Raw genomic sequence first — 16,399 nt, 5'->3', positions numbered from 1 at the left:
CACATGCACATCACTTAGAGCCTATTAGCTGCTATCTCTTTCAAAGATTAAATCTCTGCTCTTTTGATTAGGCTAGAAAGTCTACAAAGAGCATCCTTTCTTAAGAAAATTTTACATGTTCCACTTTTTGCAACTGTGTGAACACAGCATATGTGCCTAGCTGACAGGTCAGGTAGTCATACATAATTCCTTTAACTAAATCATGGCACAAACTGATTTGGTTTGTTTGGAAGTTTTAAATCACTCTATATTTAACATCTGGTTCTCCAAAGACTTGAGAAATCCTTGAAAAGGCTGAATGTGCTGAGATTTCCTCAACAGAAAGAATTTATATATTTACTTTTGTCCTGCGTGCTCTTGGCCCCATAAAATGATATTATGCTAAAAGAAATTCTCCACATCAGTGGATTTCCTGCTGTTTCCCTTCAAAATGCATAAGGTCAAAATAAATCAGGTCTGTTGTCTGCCCGATGTCTCTTTCTCTTAATAAATATTCCTCTCCATCTATGCTCTGTTTGACCAAGACAGTTTCATCTCAAGTTGAAATTAACAATCAACACCTCATTTTCCCACATTTTCCTTTCCTGCTGATTCACCTCATTCTGGCACACTGAAATCTGAGGAGGTTCATGTGCTAAAACACTAAGCAGTAGCCTCCAACAACTGCCGGGAGAAATGCTGCAGCTGGGCTCTGCTTACAAATACCAACCATTCAACCAGCAGCTGTACAACAAACAAATTAATTAATCAGGATCTCTAAGGTTTGCACAGCAAGGGACCTAATTCTGACTTAACTAGGATCATTCCCTAGGTTAGTAACAGGCAAGAAGAAAATCAAGAATTCCACTAAATTGTCTTTCTGTCAGCTCTAAGCTCCAATAGAAGTTAACAAAATTGAAAATAAATCTCAGACTAAAAAGGTGGTTGGAGGAATCTAGAGGAATAAGTCGATTCTAAAAGGATGGCAAAAAAGGAAGGCAACTTTTTGTACCCCTAGCTGTAAATATCCTAGATAGCAGATCAGTTTGCCGTCTGACAGAGGAGATCAAGCCTGAAAAATCAGAGCTGCTTACAGTTGAAAGAAATGAATGATGATATTGTGTCAGAAACTGAGAGATAACTTTAACTCCTAGAAACTACACCAGTACTCACTAGGGTTCTGGGAGAGGAGTGACTGGTCATTGTGATGAAATGGCAGTCTGTGCACCAAGTTCCTCCAACAACTGGCATTCTAAAAGTTGCTGAAAACAGGAAAACTACTTCACAGTACTGAAACTACAAAAACAAATAAATCAATCAAACCAATGACAAACTGGGCAGTATCCTGAGAGTACCTAAACAATAAGTTTTGACAGAGCTGAAGTGCTGGAAGACAAGGGTATAAATAAGGAACGAGGTGTTCTCTCCACAGTCATTGCTTTGAGATTCTCCACAAACCTCCTAGTTACCCTGTGGTTTTGTTTGCGTTTCTGTAAGATTGAGAGATCAATGAGACATGAATTCTGGAAGACTCCATCTCTGAGAGTTAATGAGGAGAGCCTAAATAATAAAACTTATTATCAGTAAAAGTGCAGCACTTCATCAAAAGCAAACTGAACTTTCAGCCAAATCTTCATTTCACCTCACAAACTACATAAATAAATAACAATAAATAACATAATTAAAATCTGAGTCAGTTTTCTCTCATTCAGGACATTGATGAAAACATGGCCCCTTCTGAAAAAGGAAAGTAGAGATGTTCTGGGTGCTTCTTAGAATAATTTTTTTTTGGTGGAAGTTTTAGGCTGTCAGCATAATTTGATAAGGAATCCCATTGTCAGGAACTCATTGGCTTCAACATCAATATTTATAATATATTACTAAGCGTATACCCTCGCTGATTTCACATCAATGCTCAGCCTTTTCAGTGACAAATGAATCATCCAGCTTGAAGTACTGCAAAGTATTCTAGGCAGTTTATAAATAACTCCTTTCATCAGATTCTCAGATCATACAATATCATCAGGACCAGTAGGGTCATGCCAGCATTGGACTTGACTTGTAACCTCTGCCTCAAGGAACAGAGTCAATTCCATGATACAGCAAAGGCTGATCAAAGAGATCAGGGCAGAGGAAGTTATAAACTAGATTACAAATAAGTGGATTAGTTGCTTTCATTTTTCTGTCACAATTATTATTAATGATTCCTAAATCCTAACACTATGACAATGGAGAGAATGTCACTCCATATGAATCTAATGTGCAATACAGCTAATACTATTTGAGAACTAATCCAAAATCAGAGAGTCCCTACCCCTCATGCCATAGCTTGCCATTCTGTGTTATATGTTCTTATTTTGTCACCTGTACTAGAGAAATTGCAACCCTCCTTTTCCCTATTTCCTCAGATTTGTATAACTTTCTATCATAGTTTCAAATGCTCAGGGCTGCAAGATCAACAGCCACACTCATTTTTTGCAAGGTCAGCCTTGAGCTATAACATACAAGGCATATTCAGTTCACTGGAAGGAAGGAGGACAGTTTGCTGTTACAGAGGACTGTATTTACAATGAGAGAGCAGGTATGGCTCTACTTTTTTGCATGGACTTACCTACAGTCAGCTGATGCAGCTGATGATAGTCACTGCAAACTGATGGCATCACCAGCATTTTTGAATATGTCCAAGTAAACAGTACTCAATAATAAAACAAAAGTAATAAATAAGAAGTAATAAAAGAGGCAGTTAATTTGTATGATGAGGGAGCAGTGTTATCAACCTGAAAGCATTCAAGTTCCAAAGATGGATTGGTATACACGGAGTGGTTAAAACACTGACCCAGGAACCAGAGCAGGGCACAAGAACCTAGAGTAGGTTATGAGAATTCAATATAAGGTGTTCTTCCCCTCCTTTACTTGTCATTATCAGTTTTAGAATTGTCTTTCACTATCTGTTCACATCAGAGAGCCTCAAGCTCAATGGTGTTCCACTTGTAGCCTCTTAATGCCTATATAAAAAGTAAGAGGCTTCAAGTCCTCTTGGAGATCCAAATCACAAATATATCAGCAAAAGTTATAAGAAAAACCTGTCCTGACATGAATGTTTCCTGGAGAAAGAAATTAGGATGTCACTGCAGTATCTTTCATCAATGTCGAATTCCCTTGCGCTAAATTCATAACTTACAATGTGTTGTTTCAAGACAGTGTGAATAATGAGATGAAGATTTTAGATATAAATTGATGCCTAGTATTTATTTTTATCCTCAAAAAAAGAAATAATCATCTCTTTCAAATATAAATTGGAAGGACTGACCATCCATTGAGAACACTGTAATGGATTCATGTAGTGAAAAGATGTAGTGAGGGGAAGAATTCAACAATGATGAAAGGGGATAGAGTCTATCCTGCAAACATGGAACCAGCAGAAGAAACACAGGGTCAGAATATTTTTCAGATTACTCTGATGAGGTTTGTAACTTGAACTGTAAATTTAAAAGATGCTATGCACCAATTATTTTGATTTTATTAAGAAATTTGATTTTACGAAGAATTTTTTTACTGAGAATATGGTGAGACACTAGAACAGGTTGCCCTGAGAATTTGTAGATGCTCCATCTCTGGAATTGTTCAAGGCTGAGTTGATTGGGGCTTTGAACAACCCTAGTCAAAGGTCTCCCTGTTCATGATAGGGAGTTTAGAACTACATGATTTTTAAGTCCCTTCCAATCCAAAGCATTCTATGACCTTATACTGCTTTTGAAATGAAAATCTAAGTGATAAAGATGTAAAATCCACGCACTGCTGGTAGCTGAAGGATTTAATCCATGTTTTAGTAATATTCCCACACCCTCTCCCTCTTAACTAAGTTGGGCTTTTCACAGTAAAATCAATGGACATTTCTATCCTCTAATACTGACTCTCTACCTGGGGTGAAGTGTTTAGAGTTACTCCTATGGCTGGCATTTCACCTTACAAATCTTTTTCTTCTTCTTTAAGAACAAGAGTGTTTAAGTCTGTACTACTGGCCAAAGAAAAGGGCAGGGCAAAAATGCAGAATACTTTATCTGATCTGTCTATGGTTGTTGTCTCATAATCTTGATTTATAAAAGTGTCATAAAATCCACCAGACTCTTTGGAGTTGTTCAGAATCAGTTCTGCTATATGTGCTATATGTCCAGTGGAAGAGATACTCCTTATCACTTCTCTGAGTTGAGAGGAATGTTCTTTAGTTTGGGGCTTTTTTTTATACTTGGACTAAATGTTTTCGAGCTTTGTACCAGTGATCTCAAACTGAAGACTTAAAAAGCTCCAGAGCCAGCAGTATAAAATGCACTGATTCAAGGCAGTTTCTTTTCAAATTATTATTTAGTCTGAGCAAATGTTAATAGAAGGAATTGAAAGCTCTTTTTCATCTTCCCGCCTTCCTATCTCTCACAATAATAATTGGCTGCATCACTTTCCAAGTACCATCTCTTGTATTTGACTAAATAATTATAAGAACTTTTTGTCTTTTGGAAGTTTAGGCTTCCTCCCAAAGTTTTTACAACATGCAAATACCAGATTGATTTTCCTGTTACACCACAACTTGCATTTCAGATCCACTTTCACCTGATCTCATGAGTTAATCAAAGGGTATGAAGACAACAAATTATTTTCATTTGTTATGAATTCCTATTCAATTACTGGCTGAGCTTGGGGTGACTGACAACTGCTACAACTTTGAGTTACCATGCTGTGTGCCATTTAAAGGTAGGGCCTCCAAGATCCTTCCTTTATAGCATTGAGCTGATCATATTTCATTTTTAAAATCCTTCATCCAGAATATCCTCTGAAAACACAGACAGGGAAACTTGCAGGAGCATCCTCACTGTCTTCCTGACCAGACAAAGTATTATTTTTCCAAAATAAATGTGGAAAACAGAGGCTCTGAACCTAGGATCTGGGAAGTATTCCTGCATTCCATAGTTTAGATGCAAGCTGTCCAAACCTGTTTGATATGCAGTAGCAAACCCAGCAGTGAGTCATCAGCTAGTTTTGGCAAAAAGCTCTAACCAGGATTGTATGGTTTGGAATAAGAAATAAAGGTCACTTTTACTCCTGTTTATCATACTTATATTAGAGTGTATGTGGTACCTCTACAGAAACAGTAAGGTCATCAATGAGATCCAAAATCCGGCATGAAAAGCATAAATCCTCATCTCTTAACCTGAAAGAGCAAATCTACTAGATGCACTAATAGCAGGCATTTGTAGTTCTCTAGGCCAGACTCTTGAAGCAAACAAAATCATGTGCACTGAACCAAAAAGAAAACCAAGCAAGCTCTGCTGAGGTATTCACACTGGGGCCTGAAGACTCACAGGTTTTGTTCCAAAGATTCAGATTTATTGTAGAATTTACTGTACCTGCTCTGAGGGACAAAATTTGGATCTTTATGGTTCCTTCAATGTTTAGAAGCTTTAGGAAATATTTGCTCTTCCTGGTCAGAAAAAACATCCCACAGGAACTGTGCATTCTCCCTTTCACAAGGTGGAATAGATGAGATTTTCAGAATTTACATGAACTACAAGAGCAGGTGCTTTGCTCCTATGTGATCCCTCAGCATTTTTCTCATCCTAGGACTGAATCTATTCTAAATCACAGATCACCATTTTGGCAGAAGCAATGGATTGTGCCCACTCTGCCACAGCACAGAGTTCCCCAAGAACCTGCAGAGTCCATTTGCAGAAATGCAGACACAGAAATAGGTAATTCTTGATCAATGCAGGTGAGCATCTGGAGATTTCTCTCCACAAAACTCCCATGTTGACCACTTCCTCAATTAACCAGAAAGAGCTAACATAGTGTCTTCCCTAAAGAAGTGAGAGAGTGCATAACAGCTGTTGCCTTCTTTCTCAAGTTGCACACCTGCTCAACTAAATATGCTTGTAGGAACACATTTTATTCTCTCAGAAGGTCTTATGATCTTATTACACACTGAGCTATAACACCCTGGGCTATAACTTCCAAGTACTCCTCAGGCAGGAATCCCTGTTTCAGCAATCAAACCCTTGTTTTTTATCCCCATAGCACATATTTTTTGTCTGTAAAGTGATCACAAGTAAGATGAGACATTAACCGTGCAAGTTAAGACTTGAATTCCATGCTACACTTTGCCACGAGTTTACCTCATGAAATTTATGTTCTTCCTTAGCCACTCTTGTCACTACTCCTAAGTCAGCTTCTTTGTCACAAAGATGACAGCAAGCCTGTCCAGCACTCCAAGCCCACACAGACAGACTATGAATAACTAAGAAAATGACACTTTGAGTTCATTATATGTTGGTCAAAGGTATTCAGCTCGCACCATCTGTATCTATGTCCAGGGACATATTTAAACTGACACAAGCTGTTCTATTTTCCTAGTGTCATTTAACTTATGACACATTAATATGTGCTTTACATGTGTGTATCCCTTCCTTGGCATGAATAATTCCATCAGTTTAACGACACAGAGAAGGGGAAGATGTCCACATGCAATCAACCACTTCCTATATAAAAGTCTGATATTTTAGGAATCCAATGGATTTTACATCCTTATTCTGCAAAAGATGTGTCTGTGTTTATTTATCACTGCCATATGTGTTGCTTTTTAGTCTGAATCCTATTTATGCAAGCATGAAAACAGAGACAAACATAAAGGAAGATTAGAAGTTCACATTTTGAGTTATCTGAAGGTCTTATTACAACTAATGGAACACCAGGAAACTGATAACTAAGAGCTGTTCTGCCAGGTTTTATATTGTGTGTATGTATGTACATGTTTATGGGAGTGTCACTTTTCCTTTCTGGGCTTCTTTAATGTTCATTTAAAAATGGAATTCATATGCTGGAACAAAACTGAGAGACAAGAACATAAATACAAACTGACAGTGTCCTTAAAGATAATAAAGTAACACCAGTGGGCACCATTGGCTGTAATTACCTTGACATGGTGAGTTCCTCTGTCTCCTGGGGTTACTTAGCATGACCTTTTTAACCACAGTGCCAAAGGCTTTCTCTTGCACTTTCGTGCTCCATTGGTACCTCACCCCACTTTGCTTAATGGGGCTATCTCAAAATCTGTGTTGCAGACCACAGGGAACAACAGAGGATTACTTGGCACACTGTGAGGTAGAGACAGCACAAAACAATATTACTTCCAGCAAAAATCTCAACCCAAAGGGATCAGAATGCTTCACAAATACTAAAATATTCAAAAAATAAAGCATCACAGAAGACTCTAAAAATAAAGGATTTTTTGGTAAGGATCCACAGAGCTTCCATACTGATATAATTCCTGCCCCAAAAGAAAGCTATGGTCCACAGGGAGATGCAGATCCTTCCAGGAGTTGTGAGAGCAGGGATAACCCCCTGCATTGCCTCCTCTGACTAGAGGTCTCCCTTTCTAAGCAGTGTGAATGAGGGCTTACAAACACCATCAGTGGTAAAACAGACAGTGAACAATGAAGAAATTATTGCATAATAATACCTTCAGTACCGAGGGTGATACAGCCTCCTTGCCCTGACCCTCTCTTTTGTGTCTTGTTAAGTACTTAAAACCAGGGTGCCTGGATATCTATGGATAGGAAGAACTTAACTAAAGCACAGATTTCAGAGTGAATAAGGCAGAAGACAATTGATAAACTTGAAGTGATTAAATGTCTCTGCTTATTCTTTCTTATTCTTTCTCCAGTCTGCTGATCTTTTTTTGATATTCTCAGGTTTAGAGCTGAAAAGAAGGTGGGACTTAATTGTTTCACAAATGCTGTGCAGCAAAGAGCAGGCAAGGATTGATCTGTGAATTTAGCTTATATTTTCCTGCTTTTTTTTCCTCTAAACACATTGACTCTAAATGCCATTGTGTTTCATTACAAAGTAATTTAATTTATTCTCTGTGGCCGCTTCTAGGATTCTTTCATTCTTGCTTCTTTTTCACTTATCTGTGTTCGCTTGAATGATGTGGATTTGAAACGTTATTCTCCAGATAATTTAGTTTGCATGCTATTTTCTGACCATGTTTTAACCTGGAGATCCCTTTTGATTATAAAGGAGAGCTGACTGGCATTTGTAATAATTTCCAATGCATTTTCATGTATTAATTAAGATGTGAGGGATTTCTTTTCACTTTTTTGAGGCAGCATAGAAGCAGCCTTGGAATTCGATCTGATGAATGACACACAGGAGTATAACTTCAGGAAGCTAAAGGTGCTGGTAACAAAGATACTGTTTTCAGATAATACTCCTCCTATGTCTGTATATATCTCTCTTCTTTTATTTTTACAAAATCAGCATGTACTTTAAAAAGGGCAGTGTGATTCTTTAAATGTGCTTATGTTCATTTATGTCAGCATTCTCCACAAAGTGTTCAAAATCTTTTCTTCCTTCTCACAGCTTTCCAGAAGTCTGGCCCAGGATACCAGGAGATGATCAGGACTTTTTGGATCCTGAATCCCAGACACTGCTTAATGCCATGGCAATTGTCTTACAGTCCATCTGATAGGCTTACTCATCCACTGTGCTATGGGAGGCAAGAAAAATAAATGCCTGAAGTCCTGCCAGAGGACCTCATAAATCTAGCTCTGGCCCATTTGATGTTATACTGGGTGAGCAACCCCAGAGAGAGATATGCAGGTAATCTCTATGCAGGGAGTTAGCAGCTACTTGATAAATATGGAGTTGGCTGTAAAGGATGCATAAATGACTAATAGATTTAAACATCTTCAAAAATGCAAAACTAGCTCTTCAACATGGGCTTCCACTGTTACCTATAGGCAAATAACCAGCCAACCAAATAAATAAATAAAAGCAATACAAAAGAGACTTGCAGAATAAAATCTACTCTTGACTAAAAAGAAAGGGATAAAAAGACCTTTATGTGTACTTTTCAGGATTGCAAAAGGTAATTGAAAAACAAATCCATAGAACTTTTTAATAATTCAAAGAGTGAAGTAGCTGAGTGATTTCAGTAATATATTTTCAATTTCCCTTTCTATATTTGGGTATTATCCTTGAGAAAATCACTATTTTCTTGAGTATGTTGTTCATTTAAAATTACTGCTCCTTTATGTTCCTTGTATGTATCCCATATCATGTAATTGTTCTTGCACTGAATGAATACTAGTGTTGGAATCAACATTAATCTCATTATTTAATACTCTCATTAATTAATACTGTCTTCAGAAATATTCCATCTTCTCAGCTACATATTTTTAAGAGGAAAGCAATCCCAAATGGACTAGCTAATCAAACTCACTTGAAATATTATTTTATTTTACTATAATTCACTTTTTTCAGAGTTTTCAAAGGTATTTTATTGCACCAAAAGAAATAAGAATGCAACACAATTTTGTGAAGATCTCTGAAGTCATCTCAGGTAGGTTGCACAACCAGTCAGGCTAAATTATTGTTACCTTACCTCATATCTGTAATCCAGGAACAGAAATGTGATTATGATAGGGTGGCTTATTTCTTTCAGTTCAACCCTTTCAGCATCTTCCTTGCTCTGTCTTTTATTTCATAGTCAGTGTTACTTTTTTAATGCATAAAGCTGGTCGGAGTGGTGCTTTAGATCAAGTGGCCTCTCTATGCTGTGACAGGGGTGTGGCTGAAAATTCTCATTTGTAAAAATCTTTCAGAGTGTGTCCTTGTTCATATCTGAAACAAAAACGAATCCTTCCATGAATCAGTAGTAGTTAACACACCCTGATGAGGATGTGAGGCCAGTTCCAGATCTTCTTTCTGATTAAAAGCAACACTAAATCTAGCTAATACTTGAAACTGAGTCCTAGTACCTTATATTTTTAGCTGCCAGATGCAGAGCAGGAAATTCAGCTTTTAATTAGAATTCTTTGATTGACATTTATTCAAGAGAAAGCAGAATATGAGGCCAACCAGACCCTCTACTCTGGAGAGTAGCCAGAGGTATGGTATTGTAGTTTCCATTCCCTTACTAAAGAATGTAGAATACAAGATTTTCTACAAGGTTCTGGAGGAGTCACATTTTTGGGAGCTCTATAAAACACAGACAAATCTACTTGTTGTTTTCAGAGTGATGGATCTGGATCAAACAGGATGAAAATTCATTATTTTCAGAGGTCTTGTGTGAAGACTGGAACAACTCTCTTTTTCTTGCTCACTCTTTTTATCTCCTAAAATAGGACAAAAGATCTTGCTATTTGGATGCACAATTGATATGAAACTTCAGAAATAGCTGAGAAAGGGAAGAAAACTTACACTGCAGGTCACTTTATGGGTCTTCTTTCATTGAAAACAAAAGCAGAAAGCTCAAAAGGAGCGTGTTTACCCATTTGCCACTAGCATAACGTGTGCTTTGAGGCCAGCAAAGAGCACTGCATTCTCTCACAGATCAGTTTTGTGTTCTGGTATAAATCCAAATTACCTAAGGATGAGTTAATGATTGGGGTTTGTTTATTTTGTTTTCTTTTGTTTTGTTTTATCTTTCAAGTGAATAGTAACATGGATGTGTTGAAAGCAAAACTCTACCTTCTCTTTATTGCTTTAATACTTCTCCCTCTGCCAGTTCTCTCTCGACTTTCTTCTCTTTTAGTCTGTGAGCACCAGACATTGGAAGGGCTGCTTTCTGTCTGGGGAGAACCTTTCAAAGCACCAACTTCTCTGCACAGCTGCGTGGCCAGAGCTGCAAGATGGTTCATAAATCCCCAAAGCAGATACATGCAGGCTGTTGCTCTAGTAAAAACTCCTGTGAAAAATAGCACATGGCAGAGCAGTCACAGCAGGAAACAAATAAGACCTGAGGACCTGCAGCATAACAAGTTCAAGTAAAAAAAGGTCATTCTGAGTCAAGCAAGATGCATAAAGCTCTCTTACAAAGCAATAAACTGCACTTTTCAGTCTCCTGGGGTTTCACAATGGTTTGACTAGTGATGGTCAAAAAGTTTCAAAAAAATCAGCTTCAGTCAGAAAAACAACAGTCCATTGAAAACGTCTTGCAGAAATGTGCCAATTTGAACAAGTCTGCCGTCAAAACTCATCAGTTCTCTGCCTCTTCTCTCCTTCGCTCATTCACCCAGCTGCTGAGATGCTCCTTGAAGGATTCATCACAGCTCACATCTCCAGGGCTTTTAAACTTGAGATATCTGCCTCCCAGAATTGCTGCACACCTTTTATGCTCAGGAAATTTATTTCCATCAGCAGTGAGAAGAGTTTACTGGACAGGGTTACCAGTCTTGCTGCCACAGTGTTCAGAGCCCTAGGGATGGGCTCCTGGTCACCCTGCAAGCCACCATCCAGAATGAAGCACAAGGAACTCTGTGTTTCCATTCTTCCCCCTGGCTAGTGGTCAGGCACTAGCTGCCTCATGTGGCCCTGGCTATGCGACCACTGAAGCTTGGGGAGCCAATTACTCTGAAGGTACAGCAGCCATCTACCCCTGTCAGTTTATGGCTGAGCACATGAAATTGGTTTAGAAATAGCCCCACTTTGAGTCAGTACATTTCAAGACTTTGGAGAAGCAGATTTTTTTTAAAGAATAACAATTTAGAGCATTTGTGAAACTATGTACTCTGGAATCTGATTTTAACAAATACCCTGTTGGTTTCTCTTTCTGAAGATTAAAATGTTTCAGATAATGCAAAATTTGTGAAGAAGAGGAATGTAGTTTGCTGACCTACTGTAGTTTTTTCTAAAGGGATAGCTTCATAGGTTGTAAAAATAATGAGTTACTTTACTGTCCTATTGCAATACCCCAGCCCAGTGCCAGTTGCTAAGAGAAAAAAAGCTCCTATCAGCACAAAAGGGAATGAATGAATGCAAACAAATACTTTTTCTACAAACAGAAGACCTTGTTCTTTTCCCATCTCAGTGAGATTATCCTCAGCCACTGACTACACAGGATGAAGATACCACTTGCAATTATATCCAGAGAAATACAGTAGTGAAAACAAACATGAATTTCAAGAATGGAAAAGTGGTAGCTTTTACTCATAAAATCTATTATCAGCTTGAAAAAGCCTCATGCAGTAAATGTTGAAAATGGACACAAAACATGATCTTCAACCCTGACATAGATCACTTACTCTCCTTAAAACTGCATGCTTCACAGCAGCCTCTGCATCATACATCTTTCAAAGTGTGTTTCAAATGGGATAGCAAGACAAAGAGCAGCCCAGTATTCCCGGAGCAGTCCAGTATTCCCAGAAAGTCTTTTAGAATTATTTGGAAAGTGACTGAACTAGACCAAGCACCTAGAGAGATTCTGGTACCATTTCTGGCTATACTGCATTATTTTACTTTACTTTTCTAAGTAGTTATTCTGGAGGGAAAGGCACACTGATTCTACAACAATGCCCTCATATGCTCACTGGATCCCCTTTCTTCCCCCACCAACACTCGGTCCCCAAAGCCTGAGTCACTCACTATGTCTGAATTTCAGATGTAGCTTTCAGGACATGGAATAGCGTGTGAGCCATTTACAAGTACTGAGGGAACACAGTGCAGGTATTGATTATCTATTATGATTCTCTAACATTATGCTGGATTTAAATCACACACAGAAAAATGAGCTTGGCTGAAATTAGATTTCTTGCTTTTTCCTTTTATCTTTTTTCCCAGCTAGCAAAGCTTTGCTCCCCAAATTGCTTTGCACTAAGTTACTTTGCATTAGCTGTTTTCCCCACAGTCTTTCATTGCACTCAACTTTAGCACAGTTTCAGTATTTGCAGGTATAATTTGCAAATGTATGGAGGGAAACTCTGCCAGGAAGAACTGCATTAGGCTAAAGATGCATAAAAAACCCAGATGAAAATAATCTGTCAAAAATGCTTAAAAGACCAATGACATTTTTGTCAACATTTTGAATTACTGTCTCCAGAAGGAATTACATCTTTCCAGAAGATATGATTATTTTTTACCAGATAAACATCTGAAATTTGGAGCAGCTAAATTTAAGCACATCATCCATACAGTATTTGTAGAGAGGCTCCTCTATCCCTGGAACACCTTCAGATCTAGAATTTGGACCTGAATGCCACAGCTTGGACTTCCACTCACCTGAAAACTCACTGTCATTATTCACTATTTTATAGGCAACATCTCTGTTTCATTTCTAGGCACAGCATTATTATTACTACTACTACTATTATTATTATTATTATTATTACTACTACTACTACTGTTACTGTTTTTGTTGTTGTTGTTAACTTGGAACCATCCCAATTTTGTCACTTGTGAGAGATGTCAAAGGATATTGCAACAGTTATTCATTGAGAACCACCATTCAAATGTTCAACAGCAACAAAGTTATGGCAACATAGCCTCTGCCTATGAGTACTCTGTAAGAGAGTTATAAACTCAACCAGAAACTTCAGTTGTGAATTCCATACATAAAGACATCTGTGAAATAAAGCAAGAAGCTCCTTCTAACAAACACAATACAAACATTTCACCAGCAATTCAGAGGGGCATTTAAATAAATTTTACATTGCCACAGAGCAGTAAACATTAAATGCATGGTCTTAATGCCAGCATAATGTTTATTACTTTCTCATACATTCATAAAGTTGAATACTATATAATTTCTTCTTCTACCTTGTCACTAAAAGTGAAGGTGTCCTAATGGAATTGACCTGTTTGGTCAAGTGGCAAAGTGTTAATTAGCTTTCAGAAAATATTAATCCATTGAATTCTAAGAGAATGAATTTTTTCCAGGGAACTGAAATGACATGCTTTGAATTAGCAAGCCATGTCTTTGGAAAACACCACAAAATAATGATTTCCTGGGTGCACTGCTCCACAGGTGCCCTGGTAGTTAAAAGCTTAAAATACAGGAAAGAATCACAGGGAGAAAAAAATTAAGTTCTACTGTTTTGTTGCAATTTGAGCAGAATCCACATTTGTAGAGCTGATTTTAACCAAAATATAATCCAACATTTTTCCTGAACTACTAGTCTCTGTCGCAGTGGTGTTTCTGTTCACTATAGCTTAAAAGAAATTAACCAACTAATTAACACCAATCTGATTTAAAGAAAGGAGCTACAAAGATGAAATGAATACAGAAAGAAAAAAAGTTGATAGCGATTAATGTAACAGACAGATATTAGCAATTATAGAAAAGTGACAGGGGGAGGAAAAGGATATCAAGGGAATTATTTCTAGATGGAGAAATTTAGCAGATCAGAAAGAGCTTTTAACAACAAAAAGAACATGAATCTAGCCCTGGCTTATTCCTGCCCAATAAAAGTAAGACCAATGATAAAAAAGATGAAAGGGAAACATACATTCAATAGACACTTCTGTTCTCTGCTTAGAAAAAACAGGTAATGTATTCTGGTCCCAGCACTGGTGGTCTTTCAGTATCTTCCTTTCTGCCAGCAATGCAAGACTGTATAGAGATCTGCTACAACTAAATATATTTAAATCAGCACACCTATATAGTTGTTATGCACAGGCTTTGAAAACTAAAAAGTTCTCTGTTGATTTTTAACGAATCTTGGAAAACTGGCAGATTTAAAGCAGATACTTAAACAAAATGACACATTGTGTTCATCAGGATCTAAAAGAAAATTAAAGCACATATGCACAGTAGATGAGATATATTTCAATTTGATTTCAGAAGGTATAATATGACTTGGAACTTTTGAAATAAGATTACTGCTATAAAAAAATCAAGAAGGCATATGCTATGGTAATTAAGAAATAGCTAGCTTTCTTGTAGAAAACTGAGAGAGACATTGAAGAAATACATGGGGGAAAAGTCTTATGAATTATCTAAGGTTAAGAAATTCTAAGGTTAAGAAATTACCATAGGGTTTTGCATTAAAACAGATGATAAATTAGGGAGTTAAACTTTCAAAACATCTGGGAAATAAACAATTAAGTCCAGAAATCCACAAGGTCTCTTATAGGCAGAAGATCAGGTGAAATAATCATAATATCCTTTCAGTCCTTGGAATTTATTTATCTATTAATTAGGCCTATGTAAGTGGGATTTGGTTGCGGCAAGGCACTGAGCTGAAAGCTTAATTTACCTGGTCTGCATGGACTTATTGTACAAGGCGTACATTAAATTGCACTTTCAGTTTTAAATATGTGTTGGTGACCCAGCAGTCAGGTCAGTGAAAGGCAGGGAACTAATACAACAGCCATGACACAGACACTTTTGTAGGTATGAGTCAGAATTTATGACAACCAAGCATCTGCCAGTTCAAGCCTGTATTGGCCAATACCTTCTGCTATCATACATGTGATAGAGGTTGTAACATAACTGAGAAAAGCTTCTGCAAGTCTGAAGTGCTCTCTAGTGTTTACCTAAGTCTTTTGGATGGCACTGTAGTCCCGGTGTGGCTGCAGAAAGCAGTGATGTTCTTTGAAATGGTTATGTTCATGAAAACATCATCAGTTGGCAACAATGGCTCAAATATGTATGATGGCACTGGGAATGCATGTTTAATCTAACAATTCAGTAAGAAAGAAAGAAACAAGGGATAAGGTTTTTCTTCTGGATGATAAAGAACATGGAAAGCAATTCAATATTTGTTTTACTATTTCTTAAATAACTAGTTAGCATTTGTATTACTGTTTATGACCATCTAATCTGCAAAGGTTACTCAGTCCTCTTTTATTCAGGCCACATTAAGAAATGGTTCCCACTGCTCCTTTAAACTAAAATTATTTTTACTTAAAAAAAAAAAAAACTGATAGAAAAAGCTCATGGTCTTGGCTATGTGTGTTTTCCTCACTGCATTTCTACAAATGCTTTACACAAATGCCAAGTAAACTGTTAATAGCTAATGAAAATACACAGTAAATCTTGATCTTCTATCCTTTCTCTTCTCCTTGACATTTTCTTCTTTTCTGTCTCCAAAAAATTAAATGCAGACTAATTTACCTGATGTAATGCCATATGACCATTCACACTGCTAAATCTGCTCAAGGCTGAAAGCAACAAAAAAAAAACTAACATCTGCAGCAGACGCTGAGATGGCTAGGGCCCCGTGGAGGATGTAAGCCTAGAGATAAGGAATGCTGAGTCAGAATAGCTATAGCCGAAGTCTTCACATGTGACCCTATAGGCTATTTGCCCTAACCCCTACAATTGGTCAGTTCCTGAGCCCCCCTAAACCTATATAAGTAGCCACCCTGGCCCATTCTGGGGAGAAGAGCTGCTGTCAGAACCCTTCGTGAACTCTCTGCAAATAAACCATCGTGGAATCTCCGAGGGCGCCTTCTCCTCTCTCTCCGTCTGCATATGGGGAAGCCACTGCCGGCCGAGTGTCTTAGCAAGCTAAGAGCTGAAACTATAAAAGAGCTGAAAATCACTGAGCTTGCTAAGGTAGCCAGGCTATAGGGCACTTAGGGCTCGGACACTCAGCCTGAAGAAGGCTGAGCTGCCCGGCCCGAGACTGCTCACCTGGGGCACCTTGATCCT

Source organism: Fringilla coelebs (assembly GCF_963513975.1).
Source record: "Fringilla coelebs genome assembly, chromosome: 3".
In the NCBI taxonomy this organism is placed as follows: domain Eukaryota; kingdom Metazoa; phylum Chordata; class Aves; order Passeriformes; family Fringillidae; genus Fringilla; species Fringilla coelebs.
Note: the sequence above shows the minus strand (reverse complement) of the source record.